Raw genomic sequence first — 8,549 nt, forward strand, 5'->3', positions numbered from 1 at the left:
ACAAGCTTCTCACCCTATCTCTAAGGGAGAGGCCAGCCACCCTTCGGAGGAAGCTCATTTCCACCGTCACTACCCACAGCTCGTGACCATAGGTGAGGGTAGGGACGTGGCTTGCAAAAGTATTCGCCCCCCTTGAACTTTTCCACATTTTGTCACATTACAGCCACAAACATGAATCAATTTTATTGGAATTCCTCGTTAAAGACCAATACAAAGTGGTGTACACGTGAGAAGTGGAACGAAAATCATACATGATTCCAAACATTTTTTACAAATAAATAACTGAAAAGTGGGGTGTGCGTAATTATTCAACCCCCTGAGTCAATACTTTGTAGAACCACCTTTTGCTGCAAGTCTTTTAGGGTATGTCTCTACCAGCTTTGCACATCTAGAGACTGAAATCCTTGCCCATTCTTCTTTGCAAAACAGCTCCAGCTCAGTCAGATTAGATGGACAGCGTTTGTGAACTGCAGTTTTAGATCTTGCCACAGGTTCTCGATTGGATTTAGATCTGGACTTTGACTGGGCCGTTCTAACACATGGATATGTTTTGTTTTAAACCATTCCATTGTTGCCCTGGCTTTATGTTTAGGGTCGTTGTGCTGCTGGAAGGTGAACCTCCGCCCAGTCTCAAGTCTTTTGCAGACTCCAAGAGGTTTTCTTCCAAGATTGCCCTGTATTTGGCTCCATCCATCTTCCCATCAACCCTGACCAGCTTCCTGTCCCTGCTGAAGAGAAGCACCCCCAGAGCATGATGCTGCCACCACCATATTTGACAGTGGGGATGGTGTGTTCAGAGTGTTAGTTTTCCGCCACACATAGCGTTTTGCATTTTGGCCAAAAAGTTCCATTTTGGTCTCATCTGACCAGAGCACCTTCTTCCACATGTTTGCTGTGTCCCCCACATGGCCTGTGGCAAACTGCAAACGGGACTTCTCATGGTTTTCTGTTAACAATGGCTTTCTTCTTGCCACTCTTCCATAAAGGCCAACTTTATGCAGTGCACGACTAGTAGTTGTCCTATGGACAGATTCCCCCACCTGAGCTGTAGATCTCTGCAGCTCGTCCAGAGTCACCATGGGCCTCTTGGCTGCATTTCTGATCAGCGCTCTCCTTGTTCGGCCTGTGAGTTTAGGTGGACGGCCTTGTCTTGGTAGGTTTACAGTTGTGCCATACTCCTTCCATTTCTGAATGATCGCTTGAACAGTGCCCCGTGGGATGTTCAAGGCTTGGGAAATCTTTTTGTAGCCTAAGCCTGCTTTAAATTTGTCAATAACTTTATCCCTGACCTGTCTGGTGTTTTCTTTGGACTTCATGGTGTTGTTGCTCCAAATATTCTCCTAGACAACCTCTGAGGCCGTCACAGAGCAGCTGTATTTGTACTGATATTAGATTACACACAGGTGCACTCTATTTAGTCATTAGCACTCATCAGGCAATATCTATGGGCAACTGACTGCACTCAGACCAAAGGGGGCTGAATGATTACACACACCCCACTTTGCAGTTATTTATTTGTAAAAACTGTTTGGAATCATGTATGATTTTCGTTCCACTTCTCACGTGTACACTACTTTGTGTTGGTCTTTCACGTGGAATTCCAATGAAATTGATTCATGTTTGTGGCTGTAATGTGACAAAATGTGGGAAAGTTCAAGGAGGCCGAATACTTTTGCAAGCCACTGTAGATCGACCAGTAGAAAAAGCCAATATGAAGAAACCATATTGAGTAATATATCATATGAAAGAGAAGATTTATTTTTTCAATATCTTGCCCTATAATGTCCCATTGGTGCCATAAAAGCTGATGTCATCATATTGTAATAGAAAAATCCTAAAACAAGCACTCTCTTCTTTTTCTTCTTTTTCTTACCTTCTATCATTTTTACACTTACAATTTTGGAACATGGCTAAAAGTTTAAGTGAAACAGGGAACATGTAGTGTGGATGTAATCTCTGTAAACAAGGAGCTCAGGCTTCCGAAGGCTATTGAACTTGTAGGTATATGCACATAACTATCATGATGTGCTACTGACACCTCCTATTTGTGAGGACCAGCCAATGAGAAGAAGGCTGTCTTAAAGGAACAGAGAGCATATCCATACCAAGGCCCAGGAATAAATTGTATGGGAATCATTTTTTAAAAACACAACCTAATTGAGTGTTATTGCTGATCACGTCCATCCCTGTATGACCACAGTGTACTCTCCTCTGATGACTGCTTCCTGTAAAATAACGCACCGTGTCACAAAGTTTAGATAATCTCAAACTTATTTTTGAGCATGAAAATTGCTTCACTGTCCTCAAAAGACCTCCACAGTCACCAGATCTCAGTCCAACTGTGTGATGCTGTCATGTCAGTGTCGAACAAAGTCTCTGACGAATGTTTCCAGCACCTCGTTGAATCTATGCCATGAAGAATTAAAGCAGTTCAAAATGTAGTTTGTTTTTAATAAAGCATTATGCTTCGTATTTTTTGTAATCTAGAGTAAAAGATAGGTCTCATGTTGGATTTGTTCATATTTTTTGAGTACACAAACACATGTTGTAAAACCCAAATAAGGAAAAGCTGTATTTTTTTATCTTTCCCAAATGAATCAGATTTATAGACTTTTATATCAGCAGCCATAAACAACAGGAATAACCCAGAGGGGAATTATTAATTTTGATAACGACGGCTCTGTTTCAGAAATGAGAGGAACACAGCCATGGATAATATTAGTTCCAGTCCTGTTTGAACAAACCAACCATTCATTAAGGTTTAGATTTGCATTATATTTTCCCCTAATCATCATTTTGGAGCCTTGGCACCAGACAGAGAAACATTAAAAGGCATGTGAGAGTAAATTTAAAGGGGCATTATAACTCATTTGCATATGTGGTGTCTTTTCAGTCAGCATCAGTTTGGACATGAGAAGAACATGGGGCTGTATACAGGAAATGCAGTGGGGAAACAAACTTAAAAGCCCTGCGTCTCTGCTTCACGGCAGCTACACAAGTCCACACCTACTGCTTACCTAAATCTACACATAATAGTTTAAATTGTGTCTTTACTTTGTTACTAGCAGCCTGTCACAAAACAGATCATTTGTTCTTTAACTGACGAATGAAGAAGACTTTCAAACTTGATAGAACTGTACAAACTCTGTGTTTGCCCTATTATATACGGTATTCCCAAGTATGTTTGCACATTTTTCAATAAACCTATTTATTTTTATTTTGCTATTTTTACAGCAAAATATAAAGAAATATTGAGGTGATGGGATTTTCGCACAGTACTGCACGTCGCTTTCAGTTTACTCCAACTTGATTCTGTTATCATCCACCTCGTCAGGGCTTCTTCAAACGTAAAAACTTTCATGCCTTTCGATAAAAATAAAAATTCAATTCAATTTTATTTTATTTATATAGCACCAAATCACAACAACAGTCGCCTGTTAAAAACATAAAACATAAGATTCAGGTTTACTTTAAGCTGGTGAATCACTTCATTAATCTCCATTTGAAATAAACTAGCAGTTTGCAAGAGTTTCCACCAGAGGTCGCTCTCTGTCACGTTTTGAGACCTGATTCAGCCGCTATCATGTCTGTGCACACCAGGCTTTGATCCTTGCTGCAGTTTCAGGTTCATACCTCTCTGCAGTGACTTTAAACAGATGTTGTGTTTTTATCAGTGTAATTAGCCTACATTAGAACCTGCTCTGCTCTACGTGGAGCTGCAGAGTTACAGGACGAGGTTTCACAAACTTTCTACCCCGAAGCAGCTCGATTTTGGGATGAAGTTCAGACATGTTTTCTCCGGGATAGTTCAAAAGGATAAAGATCTTGGTTTTTGTTTTGTTTTGTTTTTCCAAAGAATCCTGGCCTGTTTATTGTATTGCTTTTTTGGTTTCTTTCCCTTCTGTTGCTTCCTTTTCTGCTATTGTTAGTTTGTTTAGTTGCTCTCTTGCAGATAAGAAAACTAAAAGACTCAACAATGCATATGCTCTCTTTGTTTGTATACAACAAGAGGTAGAGATTATGACTTGCTACTTTTTTTGGACGTGTCATCCACCTGTTGCTGAGAATAGATGCTTTTTAAACTGGTTGGTTGAGTTTGGAACAATAGAGAAAATACACTCACATCTATTTTAGGATCATACTGAGCAACGTGGGGAGCGTTCTCACACAGGCCCTCGGGCATAAAGAGAGAAACTAAAGGTCACTTAATTAACTTGCCTGTCATAAATTATTCAGCAGCGTCTTAGTCACCCCTGCAGGAGCTTAAGGTGGAGACTGTAGGTCTGCTCAGCCTTTGCAAAACCAGTTTAACCCATCTCCCTGCATCCCAGTGACTGACAGGTACAGACAGTGTGAGAAAAAACTGTCAATATTGCGATAAACTTTACTCATAATGCATAAAAAGTCAAGCGGTTCACTGCTGTTCTAAGGCCTGGTACCCAAAAAAGAGATACAGCAGCATCATCGGCTGTAACTTTCCACCTCTGTGTTTCCTGATTTAACTTGCGCAGTTTCATTTCATCAGATTGTGTCAGTTCCACTAAAATAAGTGTAAACTTTCATTTGCTTGAATCAGCAGCACTGATGGAGTGACGCTGGTTAGTGAATCACACGTCGCAAAGGTCTCCTGAAAGCAGCTTGTTTCCTGTTGGCCTGTTCTGAAATCCTGCTCTCTCTCCATGACCGGCTGCCATTGTGTTGTATGTTGGGCTGTATCCAGGCACAAAAGACAGGCATTGGTTAGGGGGGAATTAGCCTCTATGGGGGAACTTTTCAGCACTCGCTGCCTTTTTGGACACCTGTCACATGATGGTGGACACGCAGATGGTTTGAAATCATATCTAAGTAAGACAATAAAGTAATGACGTCCTTGTGGACAATAGTAAGTGGGGTTTAAAGTAGAGTGGCTCCATGAATTACTACATATAGCTATTTATCATTAATATTCACTAAGATCAGTGACATTAGTTAACCCTGTAACTCCATGTGTATCACATGTGATGCATGTCATGGTTCTCAGGTTTTTTTCCTGTGTTCTTCATCCAGTTTGGAGTTACTGTGATTATTATCTCGTCTGTATTCTCCTAGTTTAGTTATTCGTGTTTCTAGATGTTTAATTTTGTTCCCTTTCATGTCCAGTCTGTCTTAGTCTCGTCTCCGTGTGTCCTCCCTTGCGTCCCCCGTATGCAGTCAGTCTTGTCTCCGTGTTTGTTTCCCTTTCTGTCTGTGTGTCAGTTTGTCTCTGTAGTCTGTACTTCCTGTCTTACTTTGTCACTTCCTTGTCTTGTGTGCATTGTGTTTAGTTAAATTTCTCTATGTCCCCTTCCTCCTGTGTCAGTTCCCTTGCATTTAGTCGATTCGTGTATATGTTACGTTTCCATTTAGTTATTTCCCTTCTTGTTTCCTTTGTTTCTTCCCCATGTTTACGTTTCATCTCTGCAAAGTTTGTGCTTTGGTCTCTGTCTCAGTGTTCATGCTTCCTGTTTTATTTTGGCGTCAGTGTTTCGTTTTTTCCCCTTTACAAAAACCTAAATTTAAAGTTTCACAATACATGTTTCAGCAATAAAATGCACCAAAAATGAAAATGTAGTAAATACGATACAAATTAAAACTCGTCAAGTTGATATTTAACTTGGTTCAGGTTTTAAAGGGTTCAACAGAAGCACCAGACGCACATTCACGTCATTCAAGGTGTGGTGCGCTTAGGTGATGCTGATGATGTTGTTAGCTCTCTAGTCAGTTACGTAGTGTCTGTTTCATTTATTTACATTTATTTAAATCATAAATTCAGGTCTATGTTAAATTCTTTGCGACTGTTCTGCCCTTTGGGACATTTCAAAAACACTTCATTTGTTTTAAAAATGCACTCTGTTTATTTTATTTCTTTCTAGCACACTAGCAAGCCACGATAATGGCTGTATTTAGCTGTATAATACACAAATGATCAGGTATGGACAATGGTGGATGGTAATAGGTTTCGCTAGAGACAGGGGCTGCAAATCAAGTTCACCTCGGGGCTCCATGAAACCTTGGGCTGGCTCTGAGTTCATCTTATTTACATAGCGCCAGATCACAACAGCAGTCCTCTTACACCGATTTAGATAAAGCCAAAGAATAAAACAAATCTACATGTGTAAGCACTTGGTGACAGTGGGGAGGAAAAACTCTCTTTTAACAGAAAGAAACCTTCAGCAAAACCAGGCTCGGGTAGGAACGGCCATCTGTCGCCAGCAGTAGTGCTGGGAGTGCATCATGCAAGATCAAGCTGTAATCTGAACCTACAGCAACGTGACTAAAAAGTTGATTAAGGATCCCCTGATCCAGCCCCAACTATAAGCATTATCAAAAAGGAAAGTTTCAAGCATAATTTCAAAAGTAGAGACAGTGCAAATTCCCAAAATCGAAACTGGGAGGTGTTGCCACAAAGCTGAAGGCTGTGCCTCCCATTCTGCTTTTAAAAACTCCTTCTGAGAGGTACAAAACATTTTTTTAAAAGTGCTTTTTTAAGCGTAGGACCTTGATTCTGCTTTAACAGTTGTGTCAAGTGACAGATCGCCTCATTGTCAATTCAGCATTTTCACCCCAAAACACTTCTGACTCTGAGTCGTCTTGAGACTGATTGGTGTTTACATAGAGCTGATCAGAAGTGCCATCCGTCCAGCCTACATAGGATACACCGAATCTAAGCTTCAGCTACATCTTTGGATGGAGGAAACTCATGTAAAAGCCAGAACAGCTGCACCACAGTGCCACCTTTAGCACATAAAAAGTTTAAAAGAAAAATAATCATTCTTTATTTATTCCAGAAGCCAAAAATAAGTCACAAAACACAAAAAACAAGTTAAATAAAAATAAAAAAGACAGCGTAATCACCATGACGAGACATCCACACCAGTGTCTCCATAATAAAAACCGATAACATTAACCTGATATCCATCAGGGCCATGATGATCCCATTCTCAAAAGTGTTGAGCCTGCAAACAAATTTACGGTATACATGAGGTTTCATAATAGAGCTTCAAATGTGCTGACATGGACTGTAGATTGCATACACTCAAAAAACATGAAATCTCACTGTTGCTGGTTTAAAGAATCATCTTTAGTTTTATTTTAAGAAGTTGTGTAATGTGGTTCCACCCAACTGCGTTAAGCAACTCCTGAGAAACTGACTGCTTTTATGGAAACGTTAAACTGGCTCAGCAAAAAAACAAAGTTTCACTGAAATAAATCAAACACATCAAGTAAACTTCTTCTCTGTTTCTTAGAATTCAGATCAAGTCAGTTCAGTTTTATACTGTAAGGTAAAGACCCTACAATAATAGAAAGAAAACAGAGAAAACCCCCCTAAGAGGAAGCACTTTGGTGAAAGTGGAAAGGAAAAAAATCCCTTTTAAGAGGAAGAAACCAGGTCAGGTTTGCCACCAGAGATTAATAACAAGTAATGATTCGATGCAGAGAGGTGTATTAACATATAGTGAGTGAGAAAGATGACTGAGGAAGATACATTCAGTGCATCATGGGAAGTCGCCACCAGCCTACGTCTACTGCAGCATAACTAAGGGAGGATTCAGGGTCACCTGGTCCAGCCCTAACTATATGCTTTAGCAAAAAGGAAAGTTTTAAGCCTAATCTTGAAAGTAGAGATAGTGTCTGTCTCCCGAATTCAAACTGGAAGCTGGTTCCACAGAAGAGGAGCCTGAAAACTAAAGGCTCTGCCTCCCATTCTACTTTTAAATACTCTAGGAACAACAAGTAGGCCTGCAGAGCGAGAGCGAAGCGCTCTAATAGGGTGATATGGTACTACAAGGTCATTAAGATAAGATGGGGCCTGATTATTTAAGACCTTGTATGTGAGGAGCAGGATTTTGAATTCAATTCTGGATTTAACAGGAAGCCAATACAGGAGAAATCTGCTCTCTCTTTCTAGTCCCTGTCAGTACACAATTAGCACACTGCTGTGTGTTTGTAATTTGAGATTTAGTGTTATCATGCATACCTGATCTTAGCACCCGCATTCATCACGCACGCTCTGCAGGATTGTAAAACCAGCAGCTGCACCATGGTACGAATGTGTGTGTTTGCTGATGTCATAAAATGACTGGTTTGCCAATATAGAAAAAATATTAGTTGACCAATAAACCTGATTTGAAAGATACTAGATTTAAATGTATATTACTTACGTACTATATGTGCGGTGTGTGCCTTTCAATCTATTATATCTTTGGCCTAAAGATACAATTTAAAATTGGTTATTTGCTAAGTTGTCACAACACTGGTTCATCCCTGTTTTATGCTTGAATGGTCACTGGTCACTATATTCTTCATTTCCGGTTAATACTTGTACAGCTGCTGTTATTGTGTATATACTTATTTATATTTAGATTTCTTCATACATTCTTATATAGTTCTATATTGTGTATTTTGTTGTACAGTTATTTTATTTTCAACTTTAATTTATATATTTATCTTTATCTTATTCTTCCCAGTTAAATTTACCCTTCATTCTAATTTGTGTTGTACAGTTATTTCATTTTTAACCTTAATTTATA

The sequence above is a fragment of the Aulonocara sp. 'chitande type north' Nkhata Bay genome, linkage group LG3, assembly GCF_057382095.1.
Source record: "Aulonocara sp. 'chitande type north' Nkhata Bay isolate Kocher_YH1m ecotype deep benthic linkage group LG3, A_spYH_male_GT1.1, whole genome shotgun sequence".
NCBI classification, from domain to species: Eukaryota; Metazoa; Chordata; class Actinopteri; order Cichliformes; family Cichlidae; genus Aulonocara; species Aulonocara sp. 'chitande type north' Nkhata Bay.